Raw genomic sequence first — 17,428 nt, 5'->3', positions numbered from 1 at the left:
CCTCCTCTGGCTCTCCTAATTTCCTTCTTAAGCCCCTTCCTAGTAGCCTTGTAATCTTCTAGGTCTCTAACATTACCTAGCTCTCTGAACCTTTTGTAAGCTTTATTTTTTTTCTTGACTAGATTTATTACAGCCTTTGTACACCACGGTTCCTGTACCCTGCAATAACTTCCCTGTCTCATTGGAACGTACCCATACAGAGCTCTACACAAATATCCCCTGAATATTTGCCACAATTCTTCCGTACTTTTCCCTGAGAACATCTATTTCCAATTTAAGCCTCCAATTTCCTGCCTGATAGCCTCATAATTCCTCTTACTCCAGTTAAATGCTCTTCTAACTTGTCTGTTCCTATCTCTCTCCAATGCTATTGTAAAGGAGATAAAATTATGATCACTATCAACAAAATGCTCTCCCGCTGAGAGATCTGACACCTGACCAGGTTCATTTCCTATTATCTGCCTGCCCTTCCTGACAGTCTGACTGCACACTATATTTACTTTTTTACCACCTGTCCTATCCCGAGTCCCTTCACTCTGATTCCCACCCTCCTACCAAATTGGTTTAAACCCTCCCCAGAAGTTCTAACAAACCTGCTATTCAGAATATTGGTCCCTCTGGGGTTTAGGTGCAACCTGTTACTTTTGAACAGCTCATACCTCCCCCAGAAGAGATCCCATTGATCCAAGAACCTGACGCCCTGCCCCCTGCACCAGCTTCTCAGCCATGCATTAGTTTGCTGAATCATCCTGGTTTCTACCCTCACTGGCACATGGTACTGGCAGAAATCCAGGCATTACTACCCGGGAGGCCCTGCTTGTCAGCTCTCTACTTCACTCTCTAAATCTCTTTTCAGTATCTCATTGCTTTCCCTTCCTAGGTCATTGGTACCAAAATGTACCAAGACATCTGGCTGCTCCCCCTCCCTCTCCAGAATGTTGTGGACACGATCCAAGATGTCCCTGACCTTGGCACCTGGGAGGCAACATGCCATCCGGGTGTCCTGTTCATGTGCACAGAGCATGACATAGGGTCAGAAAGTGTTGAATCATTGTGGTAGAGCCAAGAAACTGCCAAGTGAAAAGACCCTGATGGGAGTTGTACACAGACTCCCAAAAAGTAAGGATATGGCCTACAAATTACAATGGGAGACAGAAAATGCATGCCAAAGGACAATGTTACAATAGTGGTCGGGTACTTCAATATGCAGGTAGATTGGGAAAGTCAGGTTGGTGCTGGATTATAGGTCAGGCAATTTATAGAGTGCCTATGAGATGGTTTTTTAGGGCGTTTGTGGTTGAAGCCACTGGAGGGTCAGCTATTCTGAGTTGGGTGTTGTGCAATAACCAGAATTAATTAGAGAGCTTAAGCTAAAAGAACCCATAAAGCGATCATAGTATGATTAAATTCATCCTGAAATTTGAGAAGGAGCTGACGTCTGATGTATCAGTATTACAGTGAACTAAAGGGAATTACAGAGGCACGAAAGAGGAGTTGGCCAGAATTGATTGGAAAAGGACACTGGCAGGGATGATGGCAGAACAGCAATGGCTGGAATTTCTGGAAGCAATTAGGAAGGCACAGGATATACACATCCCAAAGAGGAAGGAGTGTTCTAAAGGAAAGATGACACAATTATGGCCAACAAGACAAGTCAAGGTCAACATAAAAGCCAAAGCAAGGACAGATAATAGAGCAAAAATTAGTGGGAAGTTAGAGGATTGGGAAGCTTTTAAATACCAACAGAACACAACTAAATTAGTCATTAAGAAGATAAAGATGGAATATAAAAGTAAGCTAGCCAATAATATTAAAGAGGACACCAAAAGTTTCTTCAGATATATGAAGTGTAAAAGAGAGGCGTGAGTGAATATCGGACAGCTGAAAAATGATACTGGAGAGGTAGTAATGGGGGACAATAAAATGGCAAACAAACTGAATAAATATTTTGCATCAGTCTTCACTGTGGAAGACACTAGCAGTATGGTGGAAGTTCCAGTGTCAGGAGGCATGAAGTGTGTGAAGTTACCATATCTAGAGAGAAGGTTCTTCGGAAACTGAAATGTCTGAAGGTAGATAATTCACCTGGACCAGATGTTGTCACCCCAGGGTTCTGAAAGACGTGGCTGAAGAGATCGTGGAGGCATTAGTAACGATCTTTCAAGAATCACTAGAATCTGCAATGGTTCCAGAAGACTGGAAAAGTGCAAATGTCACTCCACTCTTCAAGAGAGGCAGAAGAAAGGGAATTGTAGGCCAGTTGGTCTGACCTCAGTAGTTGGGAAGATGTTGGATTGTTCAGGACGAGATCTCAAGATATTTGGAGGCACATGATAAAATAGGCCGCAGTCAGCTTGGTTTCCTCAAGGGAAAATCTTGCCTGACAATCTGTTGGAATTCTATGAAATAACAAGCAGGATAGACAAAGAATAGGTTGATGTTGTGTACTTTGACTTTCAGAAGGCCTTTTTCATGGTGCCACACATGAGGCTGTTTAACAAGCTACGAAACCATGGTACTACAAGAAAGATTCTAGCATGGATAAAGCAGTGGCTGATTGGCAGGAGGCAACGAGTGGAATAAAGGGAGCCTTTTCTGGCTGTTTTCCAATGCCTAGTTATGTTCCACAGGGGGTCAGTGTTGTGACAGATTCCTCTACATTAAACATTAATGATTTGGATGATGGAATTGATGGCTTTTTTTTGCAAAGTTTGCAGACGATATGAAGATAGGTGGAGGGGCAGGTAGTTTTAAGGAAGTAGAGAGGCTACAGAAGGATTTAGACAGTTTAGGAGAATGGGCAAAGAAGTGGCAGATGGAATGCAGTGTTGGGAAATGTATGGTTATGCACTTTGGTAGAAGAAATGAAAAGGTTTGACTGTTTTGTATATGGGTGGAAAATACATAAAACTGAGGCTCAAAGGGCCTTGGGAGTCCCTGGGCAGCATTCCCTATAGATTAATTGGCGGTTGAGTCAGTGGTGAGGAAGGCAAATGCAATGTTAACATTCATTTCAAGAGGTCTAAAATATAAAAGCAAGCATGTAATGTTGAAACTTTATAAAGCTCTAGTGAAGCTTCACTTGGAGTACTGTGAGTAGGTTTGTCCCCTTATCTTAGAAGAGATGTGCTGAAACCCGAAAGGGTTCAAAGGAGGTTCATGAAAGTGATTCTTGATTGAATAGTCAAGTCAAGTCAACTTTTATTGTCATTTTGACCATAACTGCTGGTTCAGTGCATAGTAAAAATGAGACAACGTTTTTCAGGACCATGGTTTACATGACACAGAAACAAAAAACTAGACTGAACTACGTAATAAAAAAAACAGAAAAAGCTACACTAGACTACAGACCTACACAGGACTGCATAAAGTGCACAAAAACAGTGCAGGCATTACAATAAATAATAAACAGGACAGTAGGGCAAGGTGTCAGTCCAGGCTTTGGGTATTGAGGAGGCTGATAGCTTGGGGGGGAGAAACTGTTACATAGACTGGTCGTGAGAGCCTGAATGCTTCGAAGCCTTTTCCCAGACGGCAGGAGGGAGAAGAGATTGTATGAGGGGTGCATGGGGTCCTTCATAATGCTGTTTCCTTTGTGGATGCAGCATGTAGTGTAAATGCTTGTCATAGGAAGAGCTTTTGATGGTTCTGGCCTGTGTTCGCAAGAATTCAGAAGAATAAGGGGTGACTTCATTGAAACCTATCATATGGTGAAAGGCCTTGACAAAGTGAATGCTGAGGATGTTTCCCATGGTGGGAGAGTATAAGATCAGAGGACACAGCCTCAGAATAGAAGGGTGTCCTTTTAGAATGAAGATGAGGGGGAATTTATTTAACCAGAGAGTAGAGAATTTGTGGAATTGGTGGGTGCTGGAGAGGTGGTAGTGGGGGAACAATGAAATGGCAGACGAACTGAAAAAGTATTTTGCATCAGTCTTCATGGTGGACGACACTGACAGTATGATGGAAGTTCCAGGTTTCAGGAGTCATGAAGTGTGTGAAGTTACCATAACTAGAGAGAAGTTTCTTCGGAAACTGAAAGGACTGAAGGTAGATAAGTCACCTGGACTAGATTGTGTACATCCCATGGTTCTAAAAGAAGTGGACGAAGAGATTATGGAGGCATTAGTAATGATCTTACAAGAATCAGTGGATTCTGCAATGTTTCCAGGTGACTGGAAAATTGCAAATATTATTCTAGTCTTCAAGGAGGGAGAGAGGCAGAAGGAAGGACACTTATGAGCCAGTTAGTATGACCTCAGTGGTTCGGAAGATGTTGGAAGCGATTATTAAGGATGAGGTCTCAGGTTACATGGGGGCATATGATAAAACAGGCTGTAGTCAGCATGGTTTCCTCAAGGGAAAATCTTGGCAGACAAATCTGTTGGAATTCTATGAAAAAATAACAAACAGGATAGACAATAGAGAATAGGTTGATGTTGTGTACTTTGATTTTAGGAAGGCCTTTGACAAGGTGCCACACATGAGGCTGCTTAACAAGCTACAAGCCCATGGTATTACAGGAAAGATTCTAGCATGGATAAAGCAGTGGCTGATTGGCAGGGGGCAAAAAGTGGGGATAAAGGGAGCCTTTTCTGGCTGTTTATCCAATACCTATTAATGTTTCACAGGGAGTCTGTGTTATGACAGATTCCCCTACATTAAACATTAATGATTTGGATGATGGAACTGATGGCTTTTTTGCAAACTTTCCAGACGATATGAAAATAGTTGGGGGACAGGTAGTTTTGAGGAAGTAGGGAGGCTACAGAAGGACAGACAGATTCAGAGATTGGGGAAAGAAATGGCAGATTGAATACAGTGTTGGGATGTGTAAGGTCCTGCACTTTGATAGAAGAAATGAAGGGGTTGACTATTTTCTAAATGGAGCGAAAATACTAAAAAAAAAAAGAGCTGCAAAGGGACTTGGGAGTCTTTGTGCAGGATTTTCTAAAGGTTAATTTGCAGGTTGAGTCTATGGAGAGGAAGGCAAATGTGATGTTCGCTTTCACTTCAAGAGGACTAGAATATAAAAACAAAGATGTAATGTTGAGAAGTTATAAAGCACCATTGACAGCAGTTTGAGCCCATTATCTTAGAAAGGATGCTCCGAAACTGGAGAAGGTTCAAAGGAGGTTCATGAAAATGATTCTAGGATTAAATAGCTTGTCATATGAAGAGTGTTTGATGGCTCTGGGCCTGTATTCACTGGAATTCAGAAGAATGAGGGGTGAGCTCATTGAAACCTATCGAATGGTGAAAGGCCCTATAGAGTAGATGTGGAGCGGATATTTCCTTTGGTGAGAGAGTCTAAGACCAGAGGGCACAGCCTCAGAACAGAGCAGCATCCTTTTACAACAGAGATGAGGAGGAACTTCTTTAGCCAGAGAGTGGTGAATCTGTGGAATTCTTTGCCTCAGGCAGCTGTGGAGGCCAAATCTTTATGTATACTTAAGGCAGAGGTTGATACATTCTTGATTGTTCAGGACACATAGGGATACGGGGAGAAGGCAGGAGATTGGGGCTGAGAGGAAAATCAGCCATGATGAAATGGCAGAGCAGACTTGATGGGCCAAATGGCCTAATTCAGCACCTATATATTATGGTCTTATGTTAGAACATTAGAGACCGTAATTGGAGATCCTCAGAGATGAAATTCATGCCAATTCATGCCAGATGATGTTTTGGAAGAGGGGGATTAGGAGGCTTTAAAGGGCCGAAGCATAAAATGGTAAATAAGAAATGACCGAAGAGCAATTAGCCAGGATTAAAAGAAGAGATATAAAGCAATTCAAAAGGAAAGGTTAGGAGCTTACCATATACATTAAAGTTAATGCCTTTGATACTTGGAACGACACCTTAAATATCCTGGTTTCAGACAAACAGTCTCCGAATCACACTGAGACAAATAACCCATATTTCCATTTCTGAATAACTAACAATGTCTGAAATCTGTTGTGTTAATACAGGTTGCAGTGCAATTAGAATCAGATTTAATATCTCCAGCATATGTTGTGAAATTTGTTAACTTCGTGCCAACTGCTCAATGCAATACATAATAGAATGGAAAAGAACATAACTGAATTACAATAAATATATAATAGTCAAATTAAATTAGTACAAAAATAGAAATTAAAAAAGTAGAGAGGTTAGTGTTCATGGGTTCAATGTCCACAAACCAGATGGCAATGGGGAAGACGTTGTTACTGAATCATTGAGAGTGTGCTTTCAGGCATCTTTACCTCCTTACCTGATAATAGCAATGAGAAGAGAGCATGTCCTGGGAGAAGGTGGGTCTTTAGTGATGGATGCCATCTTTTTGAGGCACTGCACCTTGAAGATGTCCTGGATGCTGTGGAGGCTAGTGCCCATGATGGAGCTGACTAAGTTTACAACTCTCTGCAACTTACGTCAGATCTGTGCAGTAATTCTCCCTCCCCATACCTGACAAGGCAAGGTATTCTCTTAGTAATTGTGCAAGGTTTTGTTTTGTGTTTCCTTCCTTCAGGTTGCATTAACTTAGCCTGTAATCAATACAGATTATTCTAAAATATAAAAGAGACTTCACAAAAGGAAGAGAAACTGAGAAACAAATCCATGCTCACTGGATTCTGAAAAAAATTTGAAAAATTTTGATTGGGTGGATGTTAAAGAGGCTGTTTTCTCCTGCTAGCACACACAAAATACTGGAGGAACTCAGCAGGCCAGGCACCATCTATGGAAAAACATACAGTTGAAGTTTCGGTTCGAAACCCTTCGGCAGGACTCTGTCAACAGAGTTTCAGCCTGAAATGTCAACTGTACTTTTCCCCATAGATGCCACCACCTGCCGAGTTCCTCCAGCATCTCGTGTCGTGTTATTCAGATTTCCAGCATCTGCAGATTTTCTCTTTTCCTCTTGCTGAAGGTTCTGGAAATAGGAAGCATTGTCTCAGGATGAGTAAAAAAGCTCTGGAAAATACATCTGGGCAATCACGTGTAATATTTTCATTGTCATCCAATCTAAATATCATATAACGTGTTTACCTCATTTCCTTTTTAACCTTGTTAGAAGGGTCGTCTTCATCAGTGTCCCAAGGACTTGAATCAACAGGACTTCCCTAAAACAGTCACATACATAATCAATGCCAAAAATAACCTCCATCACAGGCTTTTTTTTTCATTCAATACAACTGAATGAAATTCTTCAGTTAAGAAAATCAATATTTTTTTTAGTTATAATTCCTCCTCTTTCCTTTTTAGAATAAGAAAGCTAACACTATGAAAATAAAAAAAACTGCAGGTGCTTAAAATCTGAAATAAAAATTGAAAAATCCTGAAAACATTCAGCAGATCAGAAAGTATCTGTAGTAAAAGGAAAAATGTTAATAATTCAGAGCACTGGATTAGATTGAATACCCAAACAAAAGTTTTAAAAACACATCTAAGTACATACTAACACTCAGTAATTCCATCCGACATTTAAACTGCCAACTCTAATGTTTCCACATTACAAATGAGTGCCACAATGATGAGACTTCAATCTAGAAAAACTTTGATGATGTGCATTAATTCCACATGCTCTGCAAGCAGAAGTTTATCGGCAACATGAATGGTAACGTGCGACTTAATACTGCACGATTCTGAAAATCCAATCAGAACCTTTCAAACTACAGTGGATTCTGGTTAACTGGGCCATCGGTTAATCGGGACAGCTGTTTACTTAGGACAACTCTTAAAAAACAAAAACTAAATTGTGAACATAGCCAGGATTCCTTCATTTATTGGGAAAGGGAACTGTTGCTGAACAGTTTCTAACCAGCATCAGTCTCATGCAGTTGTGTGGCCGTTAGACATTACACTGTGCTTGGAGTGAACAGTTTTTAAACAGTGTCAGTTGCATATATTTATGTTCCAAAAGTAGTGATTTTTGTCACTCATAGTAGTCACAAAATAAGCAATAAGACAATTCAGAACTATTTTGCTCAGCACAGTTTCCAGCATTTGGGTTTGCAGATACCGGAAACAGATACAAGTGATAATGAAACAATTTCACTGAAATAATGAAATAATTTCAACAAGTTAGGCAGTATGAAGAATTTGAAAGTGTTGACAATCATCCTGAATGCTACAATGAAAATGAAGATTTGGAGGATTTTCGCTGAAAATTGTATGGCGGCAGTCCATCATCTGCACTAGGTGTATGTGCTAATTTTGTTCATATACAGTCAATCAAAAGAACACAGCAGATGGACTCCTCCATTGACAACTATTAGGATCCAATACATAGTTTTATAGTAATAAAGATGTATTGGAAGTGTTCTAATATGTTCTGTATTTCATTAAAATACATAAATTGTTACTCAGTTAAATAGTAGTTATCTTTTTTATCTTTTAAATATTTCCATGAAACTTCAACTAATTTGGACAGCCACTTAATGGGGAGAAAATGTATGGTCCTAATGTGTCCCAATTAACTGGAATCCTACTGGGTACCTAAGCGAAGTTAATAAGTGTAAAATGAGCAGAGTAACTTCACAATGCAAATCCAATGTAAAATGCACAAATTATACAATCTTTAACCACTCATGAACAGTTGACAGATGGTAGAAAACTCAATGTCAGCAGTTTGAGTTTTGATCTAGTGTTCATTTGTTAAAAGGCCCAACCTTTATTGGGCTAGGCCCTGGAAAATCAGAGTCATTAATCTTACCATATGTTCCTGTTTAATCTTAAAACTGAGACATGACTCCTTCCCCCACCTCCTACTGTATTTCCCTCCATTCATCCTTATTGTTTTCAATACCCTCAACAGTCCCTCCTCCTCAGACTTTTCCCCAATCTCTGATCTGCTTATTTCTCCAAACCAAATTACTTCTAGATCCTCATCCAATCTACTCCCTAGCATTCCTGTTTTCCTCCTCACATCCTTGCTCCTGCTTCTGTGATCTTCTTTTTGATCATCACCATGTACCCCATAACTTTCCCCTTACCAATCATCTCTATCCCTTAGCCACACTTGATCCCCACCACTCTCCCTCATGGTGTAGGACACTAGGGAAAGATTGCCTTTGAGAACAACTATACATGCAAGGGCTGACCTACTGCAGACAAGACTTTGAGCCACATTCAGAAGAAAACCACCTCACACTTAAGCATAAGGTGGCTCATTTTGGTAGGTCAAATATGATGGCAGAATATAGCACTAATGGTGAGACTCTTGGCAGTGTGGAGGACCAGAGAGATCTTGGGGTCCGAGTCCATAGGACACTCAAAGCAACTGCGCAGGTTGACTCTGTGGTTAAGAAGGCGTACGGTATATTTGGCCTTCATCAATTGTGGAATTGAATTTAAGAGCCGAGAGGTAATGTTGCAGCTATATAGGACCCTGGTCAGATCCCACTTGGAGTATTGTGCTCAATTCTGGTCGCCTCACTACAGAAAGGAAGTAGAAAGGGTGACAAGGAGATTTACAAGGATGTTGTCTAGATTGGGGAGCATGCCTTATGAGGATAGGTTGAGTGAACTTGGCCTTTTCTCTTTGGAGCAAAGGAGGTTGAGCGATGACTTGATAGAGGTTTATAAGATGATGAGAGGCATTGATCGTGTGGATAGTCAGAAGCTTTTCCCCAGGGCTGAAATGGCTAGCACATTTTAAGGTGCTTGGAAGTAGGTCAGAGGAGACGTCAGGGGTAAGTTTTTATTTTATTTTATTTTTTTTTACGCAGAGTGGTGAGTGCGTGGAATGGGCTGCCAGCAACAGTGGTGGAGGCGGATACGATAGGGTCTTTTAAGAGACTCCTGGATGGCTACGTGGAGCTTAGAAAAATAGAGGGCTATGGGTAAAGCCTAGGTAGTTCTAAGGTAGGGACATGTTTGGCACAGCTTTGTGGGCCAAAGGGCCTGTATTGCGCTGTAGGTTTTCTATGTTTCTAGAACAAGACACACTATACCACTGTCTTCTGTCAAGATATGAATTACAAAAGACCCACACCACGGTTAAGCAGGCTCTCTTGGCTAACATCCATTCCATAACACAATCAGAAGAGGTTAGCTGGTTTGCCTTTATGCTGTTCAAAGAGCATCAAGAGGCACAAGATAATTACTGCACTCACAACAATACAAGAGTTGTACTTCATAAATTTAAATGTCTGTTAGATACTGACTCGTCCTGAACACAAGAAGATGTCAAAGGTACAAATCCTTTCAATCAAATCCATTTTCAAAATGACAAAAATATTTGAACTGAATACACTATAACAGCAAAATTCAACAGGGCAGTTACTTTCACATCAGATTTCCATACCTGTCGAACAGAAGTCTTGACCTTTCTTATAGCAATGTTCTGCTTGCTGGAAACTCGGCTTTCTATAGAGCTGAATTCAGTTTCACTATCCTGCTTTAGAAGCAAAAAGAGCTGTATGAGAATTACTAAAACTTGTTTCGTACTAACACCTGATCCACCATGTTTATTGCACTTTGTTGAGATGGAAACTGATCATTCAATCACACAGAATATCATGGAAGATAAAAATCAGCAAAATATATCCTTATCCAAGATGGAAAAAATAGTGAAATATTACTTATCTCTAAGACACAAGTGGACATTGTAAATCCATAACACTCTGATAAGGAAGTCAATCAATCATATCCAAACTTGCTTTTAAACATGTAATTGAAAACTAATTACATTGTCCTGTCTCCTCCATTAGTTTTACCCTCCTTTTTAAATTAATACACAAATGAGATGGATATCTGAAATTTGTATTAATTCTTTTCATAGTCTTGAACCTCCAAATCTATAATTCTATGTGATAGGGCCCGAAATACAGTGGGCAGCAGAGGTGATTAAGAGTAAAAGTACGTGAATTCATGGTAATAACTATAAGACATTCTTCTCTTGGTCGACACAATGTGAATATTAAGAGATGATAGCTCTGGTGATTCACAAAGAGCCGAATTAAGTGTTTTACAAGGGTCAATGAAGCACCACAAGAGCAGTCTATTACCCGACAACTCTCACAGCTCTTGCACTTCTGCTGAAGCAAATGCAGATCTATTTTTAAAAATAAACTTTATTGCCTCTGTTTAGAGTTGTTCAATTCAGTCACAATTGTATTTTTTACTTATAATAAAGTTTAATTTTAAAGTTGGAAAATAGAGGGCATCTGTATTTCCTTCAGAAGAGAGGCAAGATTTGTGACTCTTGAATGGCCAGATTCATTTTACATCCCACCTCTTCGTCGAGGCCTTGCTACAGTCAGACACAGTCAGCAGGATGAGAAGCTGCATATGGAACTGAATGTGATACTAGCATGGGGGGCCTGGGGATGATTAAAATCCAATGTTCGTACATTGTCATATCACTGGGTTGTGGGCTACCTAGGTGGAATATGAGGGGTTCTTCCTGCAGTTCACATTGAGCCTCATACTTACAGTGGAGAAGGCAAAGGATGGGAAGTGGAATTAAGCTGCCATGCAACTAGTAGTCCAAGTAGAAGATGGAAAGAGGTGGGAGGAGAAGATTGACTAGTGGTCAAATCTTGTTGCATCTGGCGGAAATCAGGAGGAACAGAGGAAATGTGACTGAAGGCTCCATCAGCACAGAAGAAGGGTAGCCACATTTTCTAAAAAGCATGAAATTAGTTTTTTTTTGTCTGCCTCCACCTAACAGACATATGCCCGTCTCCAAACTCCACCTGTTTCCCTTACCCAGCTCACTCAATCTGCCTGTCATCGTTCACCCCTCCATGATCTACTAATAACCCACAACCTTTCCCATGTCTCTTTCTCTCCCTCCCTCCCCCCCCCATCCTGACTATCTTCCCTTTCCACTCTTAATCCTGATGCAAGGCTTCAACCTTTCCTTTGTTCTAAAGATGGTCCTCAGCAGACTGAATTTCTCCAGCAGATTGTTGCTCCAGATTCCAGCATCTTGCGTCTTCAGACAAAGCTACATATTAATTAGGGGTTTTCTTTACAAAAGATTTCCTGCACAACTGTTGTCTTCCAACCTCCAAGAGAACCACAAACTTGTTGTGGTTTGGAGGCTTGCGTGCCTCAGTGACCCGGAGAGCTATGTTGGCTGGAGTCAGGCTTTATGCTTTGGCTCTTGGTAGGGTCACCCATGACAAACAGGTCAAAGGGTAGAGGCCAGACTAAGAGTGGTCCACCAGTCCTCCAGGTTTGGGGGTTCAGCTTAGGGCTAACAACCCTGACTGGTGAAACAAAACTGTTAGGGAAACAGCAATGAAGAATCCTTGAACATCTGAGTGCAATGGTATTCCAGAGTCTCCACCTGAGACTTGTGTGGCTAACAATAGTGAAAACTGAAAGGAAGCTACCGACTTGACAAGGGAACACCACCAGAGATAGAGGACCTTCATTGCTGCCCTAACGGGTAGTAAGCAAATTGACCTCCAAATGTTAAAAAGGAGATTTATAGAGCAGGCTTTGCAAATACTATTATTTTAAAGAAGAAAAATTAACACCCCATTGCAACAAAATTAATTTAAAGATATGGGTACAAATGTTTCATGGATTTACAGGATGTAAGTTAGCTTCCTACATAAAAGAGATGTTTAATCTGTTTATTATTGCCACTGAGCAATGGCATGAACTGCACCAAAACAGCAAACTGATAACTCATTCTCAGGACCTGTATGGGAAATGATGAGGTGAAGGCAGCATCCACTGAGATGTCCAAGAAGGAGGTAGATGGGTGGATAAAAATTTGTAAGGACACAAATAATAGAGTTGCTGTCATAGAGTTTCAACACAGATGTAACAGAGCAAGCTCCAGGGCAGAGTAAACGGCAGGATACTCGGTAGTGTGGAGGAGTAGAGGGATCTGGGGGTACATGTCCACAGATCCCTGAAAGTTGCCTCACAGGTAGATAGGGTAGTTAAGAAAGCTTATGGGGTGTTAGCTTTCATAAGTCGAGGGATAGAGTTTAAGAGTTGCGGGGTAATGATGCAGCTCTATAAAACACTGGTTAGGCCACACTTGGAGTATTGTGTCCAGTTCTGGTCGCCTCACTACAGGAAGGATGTGGAAGTATTGGAAAGGATACAGAGGAGATTTACCAGGATGCTGCCTGGTTTAGAGAGTATGGATTATGATCAGAGATTAAGGGAGCTAGGGCTTTACTCTCTGGAGAGAAGGAGGATGAGAGGAGACATGATAGAGGTGTACAAGATATTAAGAGGAATAGACAGAGTGGACAGCCAGCGCCTCTTCCCCAGGGCACCACTGCACAGTACAAGAGGACATGGCTTTAAGGTAAGGGGAGGGAAGTTCAAGGGGGATATTAGAGGAAAGTTTTTCACTCAGAGAGTGGTTGGTGCGTGGAATGCACTGCCTGAGTCAGTGGTGGAGGCAGATACACTAGTGAAGTTTAAGAAACTACTGGACAGGTATATGGAGGAATTTAAGGTGGAGGGTTATATGGGAGGCAGGGTTTCAGGGTCAGCACAACATTGTGGGCCGAATGGCCTGTACTGTGCTGTATTGTCCTTTGTTTGTTCTTTGTTCAAATGGCTACAATCATTCTATAATCAAATTACTTAAACCAAATCTAACACCAACTTCAGTTCTATTACAGAAAATATTGAATATGTAAGGTTAATTAGCCATCCCCATCGCCAATTGTCGGAATGGTACATTTTACACAGGAATTCTCAATGTAAGCATTTATAATGTAGATTACTTCAGCTCTTGTATTCAATATTTCTAAAATATGCACCTGGATAACATAGTTAAGATTCCCTCTTTAAAAACAAATTCCATACATATTATTTAATGAAAATATGATTCAATCTTAAATGGAAATATTATTTCATTTTTAATTAAAATATGATAACATTTTAATTGAAATACGTATCTTTTTAAAATCCTGCATGGTTAATGTTCCTACGATTCCATTCTTTGAAAGGCGTGCCTTCTTTGTTGTTAATGACTTTATAGCTTCTGTCACGTTTCGACTCCCTCTCTATATTTACTATTATATTCAAGCCCAGAAAATGACCATTAGCAAGCACATTGTAGGACACAAGCCTGCAAAAGCTTAACTCTGTAGCCTGTTTATACTACAGATTGTTTTGGAGTCCTGAGACTGCAGGGAGTGGAAAGGAAGAAATGCAACTATACTCCTGCCAAAAGATTGATGGTATAACGACAAGCCAGGAATAGTTATAGTTACATTGCACCATTGCCAAACATTCTGTTAAACCTCATTGTCTAAAATAGGAACGCCCACTAGAATAATATGCAGTCTCATGTGTCTCCAAATAAGAATCTGGATGGTTGTTAACACCAATGGAATCTTAAAACAAAACTTCACTTGCAAGAAATATAAAATATAAAAAAGCATGACACAGTAGCGGAGGGGTTAGCACAACGCTCTACAGTGCAGACGACCCGGGATAATTCCTGTCGCTGGCTGTAGGAGTTTATACGTTTTCCCCATGACCACATGGGTTTCCTCAGGGCGCTTCAGTTTCCTCCTACAATCCAAAGACGTACCAGTTGTTAGGTTCATTGGTCATTGTAGACTGTCCCGTGATTAGGCTCAGATTTAATGGGTGGTTGCTGGGTGGTGTGGTTCGAAGGGCAGGAGGGGCCTGTTCCACACTGTATCTCAATAATATATACATTAAAAATTGTAGATTATGAGAAGAAACATAAGGTACAAATTTGGAAATGATATGATAGCTTAAAAGGAAATGAATACTTACTGAGATACGTGGCTGAGTAGAAGCTGTAAAATACTTGAATCTATCTTTCTGACCCAAATCTCTGCGAGCCATTGTCTCAGTTTGCAAGGACCGAGTACCGAGATGCCTTTACGGCTACTGTATGTCTGGAACAATCCAAGGAAAGGTATGTATTAATCACGGGCCACAAACATAAATCAAATCTGCAGATGCTGGAAATCCAAGGCAACACACACAATGTGCTGGAGGAACTCAGCAGGCCAGGTAGCATTATGGAAAGGAAACACTGTTGACATTTTAGGCTGAAACCCTTCATCAGGCCCAGTACAGCAACTGTATTTTTTTTCCATAGATGCTGCCTGGCCAGCTGAGTTCCTCCAGCATTTTGTGTGTTGCCTATTAATTAAGAGCATTCTTTGACAATGGTTTTCTTCTTTGAATAGACACACTAAGAAGAATCATTACTTATTTGTTCATTCAAAGGACAAGCTGTACAGATCTTACAAATTTTTAGAAATAATTATTAACACCTTTATACAACAAGATTAATTTATAGATTTTGATGCAAGTGCTTCATGGACACAAGATGCAAGTTAACTAGGTCTGAACTTTGTATACAAACGCTTTACAGTGCCCAGGTTCAGCTCCTGCTGCTGTCTGGAAGGGATTTGTACGCTCTTCCCCCCCCCGACCACGTGGGTTTCTCCGGTTCCCTCACACAGTGCAAAGACGAACTGGTTGATAGGTTAATTGGTCATTGTAAATTGTTCCATGATCAGGCTGACATAAATTGGGAACTGCTGGGTGGTGCAGCTCAAAGGGCCAGAAGGGCCTACTCTGCACTGTATCTCAATCAATCAATCGATCAATAAGCAGCATTTTCCTCGTTTTCTGGGCTAACCATTACCTACATATAACTAGGTTTAGGAGACAACGTGGAAGGGAAGTTACTTTTCTAAAATTATTTCATTCACTTAATTTTTTAATTTAAGTGTTTTAAAATTCTAAAAAAAATCAGAATTAATTTCATTTCTTTTATCTTATTTGCACCAAGCAAGAAAAACTGAAACATAATTAAAGTTCTTATGGAAGGTAAATGCTACCTTCCAACTTTACTCAGGACTGTTTTGGGAGTAAGGCCTCTTCACTGCACACTGGTAATACCAGAAATTATTTTAAAGAAAATTGTACATATAACCAGATACCAACTACAGCACGGAAACAGGCCATCTCGGCCCTTCTAGTCCGTGCTGAACGCTTACTCTCACCTAGTCCCACTGGCCCGCACTCAGCCCATAACCCTCCATTCTTTTCCTGTCCATATACCTATCCTTTTTTTTTTAAATGACAAAATCGAACCTGCCTCTACCACTTTTACTGGAAGCTCATTCCACACAGCTACCACTCTCTGAGTAAACAAGTTCCCCCTCATGTTACCCCTAAACTTTTGCCCCTTAACTCTCAACTCATGTCCTCTTGTTTGAATCTCCCCTACTCTCAATGGAAAAAGCCTATCCACGTCATCTCTATCTATCCCCCTCATAATTTTAAATACCTCTATCAAGTCCCCCCTCAACCTTCTACGCTCCAAAGAATAAAGACTTAACTTATTCAACCTTTCTCTGTAACTTAGGTGCTGAAACCCAGGCAACATTTGGCCTCACCAATGCCTTGTACAATTTTAACATTACATGTCCTCGCAGTACCTTTTCTAGACCTGTCATCACCCTCTTAGAGGAAGAGAACATTAATATTGATAAAACAGGACATTCAGATGTGGAAATATTTTTTTCTTTTCAAAAAATAGTATCAAGATAAAGTATAACAATAAAAGTTTCTCTTGATTTGTACAGGTGCTCTGCTATTAACATAAAATTTCCCCCAAAACTATAACAATACCTAAAACAAATGGCTTATAGCACCAACAAGAAAAATACACAGATGCTGGAAATCCAAGCAACACACACCAAAAGCTGGAGTAATTCAGCAGGCCAGGCAGCATCTATGGAAAAGCATCTATGTCAGCATTTCAGGCCAAGACCCGTTATCAGGACTGGACTATAGCACCATCTTACATGTGATTTTGACTTTTGTTTTACTTTTCTCTGTCTATTACATTTCCTCTGTATTTCACTTTCTGGAGCTAGAGCACAGTTGTTCTATGGTGGTGCAGCAGGCTCTCAGCTCCAGCAACCTGATCGACAGGTGTGGTCGATGTGCAACCTGAACGTTCTCCCTGTGACTGTGCATTTCCCACAGGCTTTCTGGTTCCCCCCAAAGACGTGCCAGCTCGTTCTGTACTTTGCTCTTGTTGGGGTGTGTGGTGTAGAGTGTGGAGAGAAGTTTATTGTTGGATGATCAGTAGGGGAGAAATTAGGTTATAAGCAAATATGGCAGGGAATTTGACTGATGGATTTGCTCTCGGTTTGCATGGGCACTTTCTGTATCATAAGGAAATATGGAATACTGTACTTCAATCCTAAATCATTTTATTTCAGTCTCTGTTGCTCACTCCTGTTAGTCAAGGCGATAGCTTTTAAGCATAGTTTTTGTGAGATTCCCAGATGCAACATAACACTTCTATATTATTATATTACTTCAGTAATTTAGACCATCAGATCATAAAATATAGGAGTAGAACTGGGTCATCTGGCCCATCGAGTCTGCTCCACTATTCAATCATGGCTGATCCAATTTTCCTCTCAGCCACAATATCCTGCCTTCCCCCCCCCCC

Source organism: Hemitrygon akajei, chromosome 14 (genome assembly GCF_048418815.1).
Source record: "Hemitrygon akajei chromosome 14, sHemAka1.3, whole genome shotgun sequence".
Taxonomy (NCBI): domain Eukaryota; kingdom Metazoa; phylum Chordata; class Chondrichthyes; order Myliobatiformes; family Dasyatidae; genus Hemitrygon; species Hemitrygon akajei.
Note: the sequence above shows the minus strand (reverse complement) of the source record.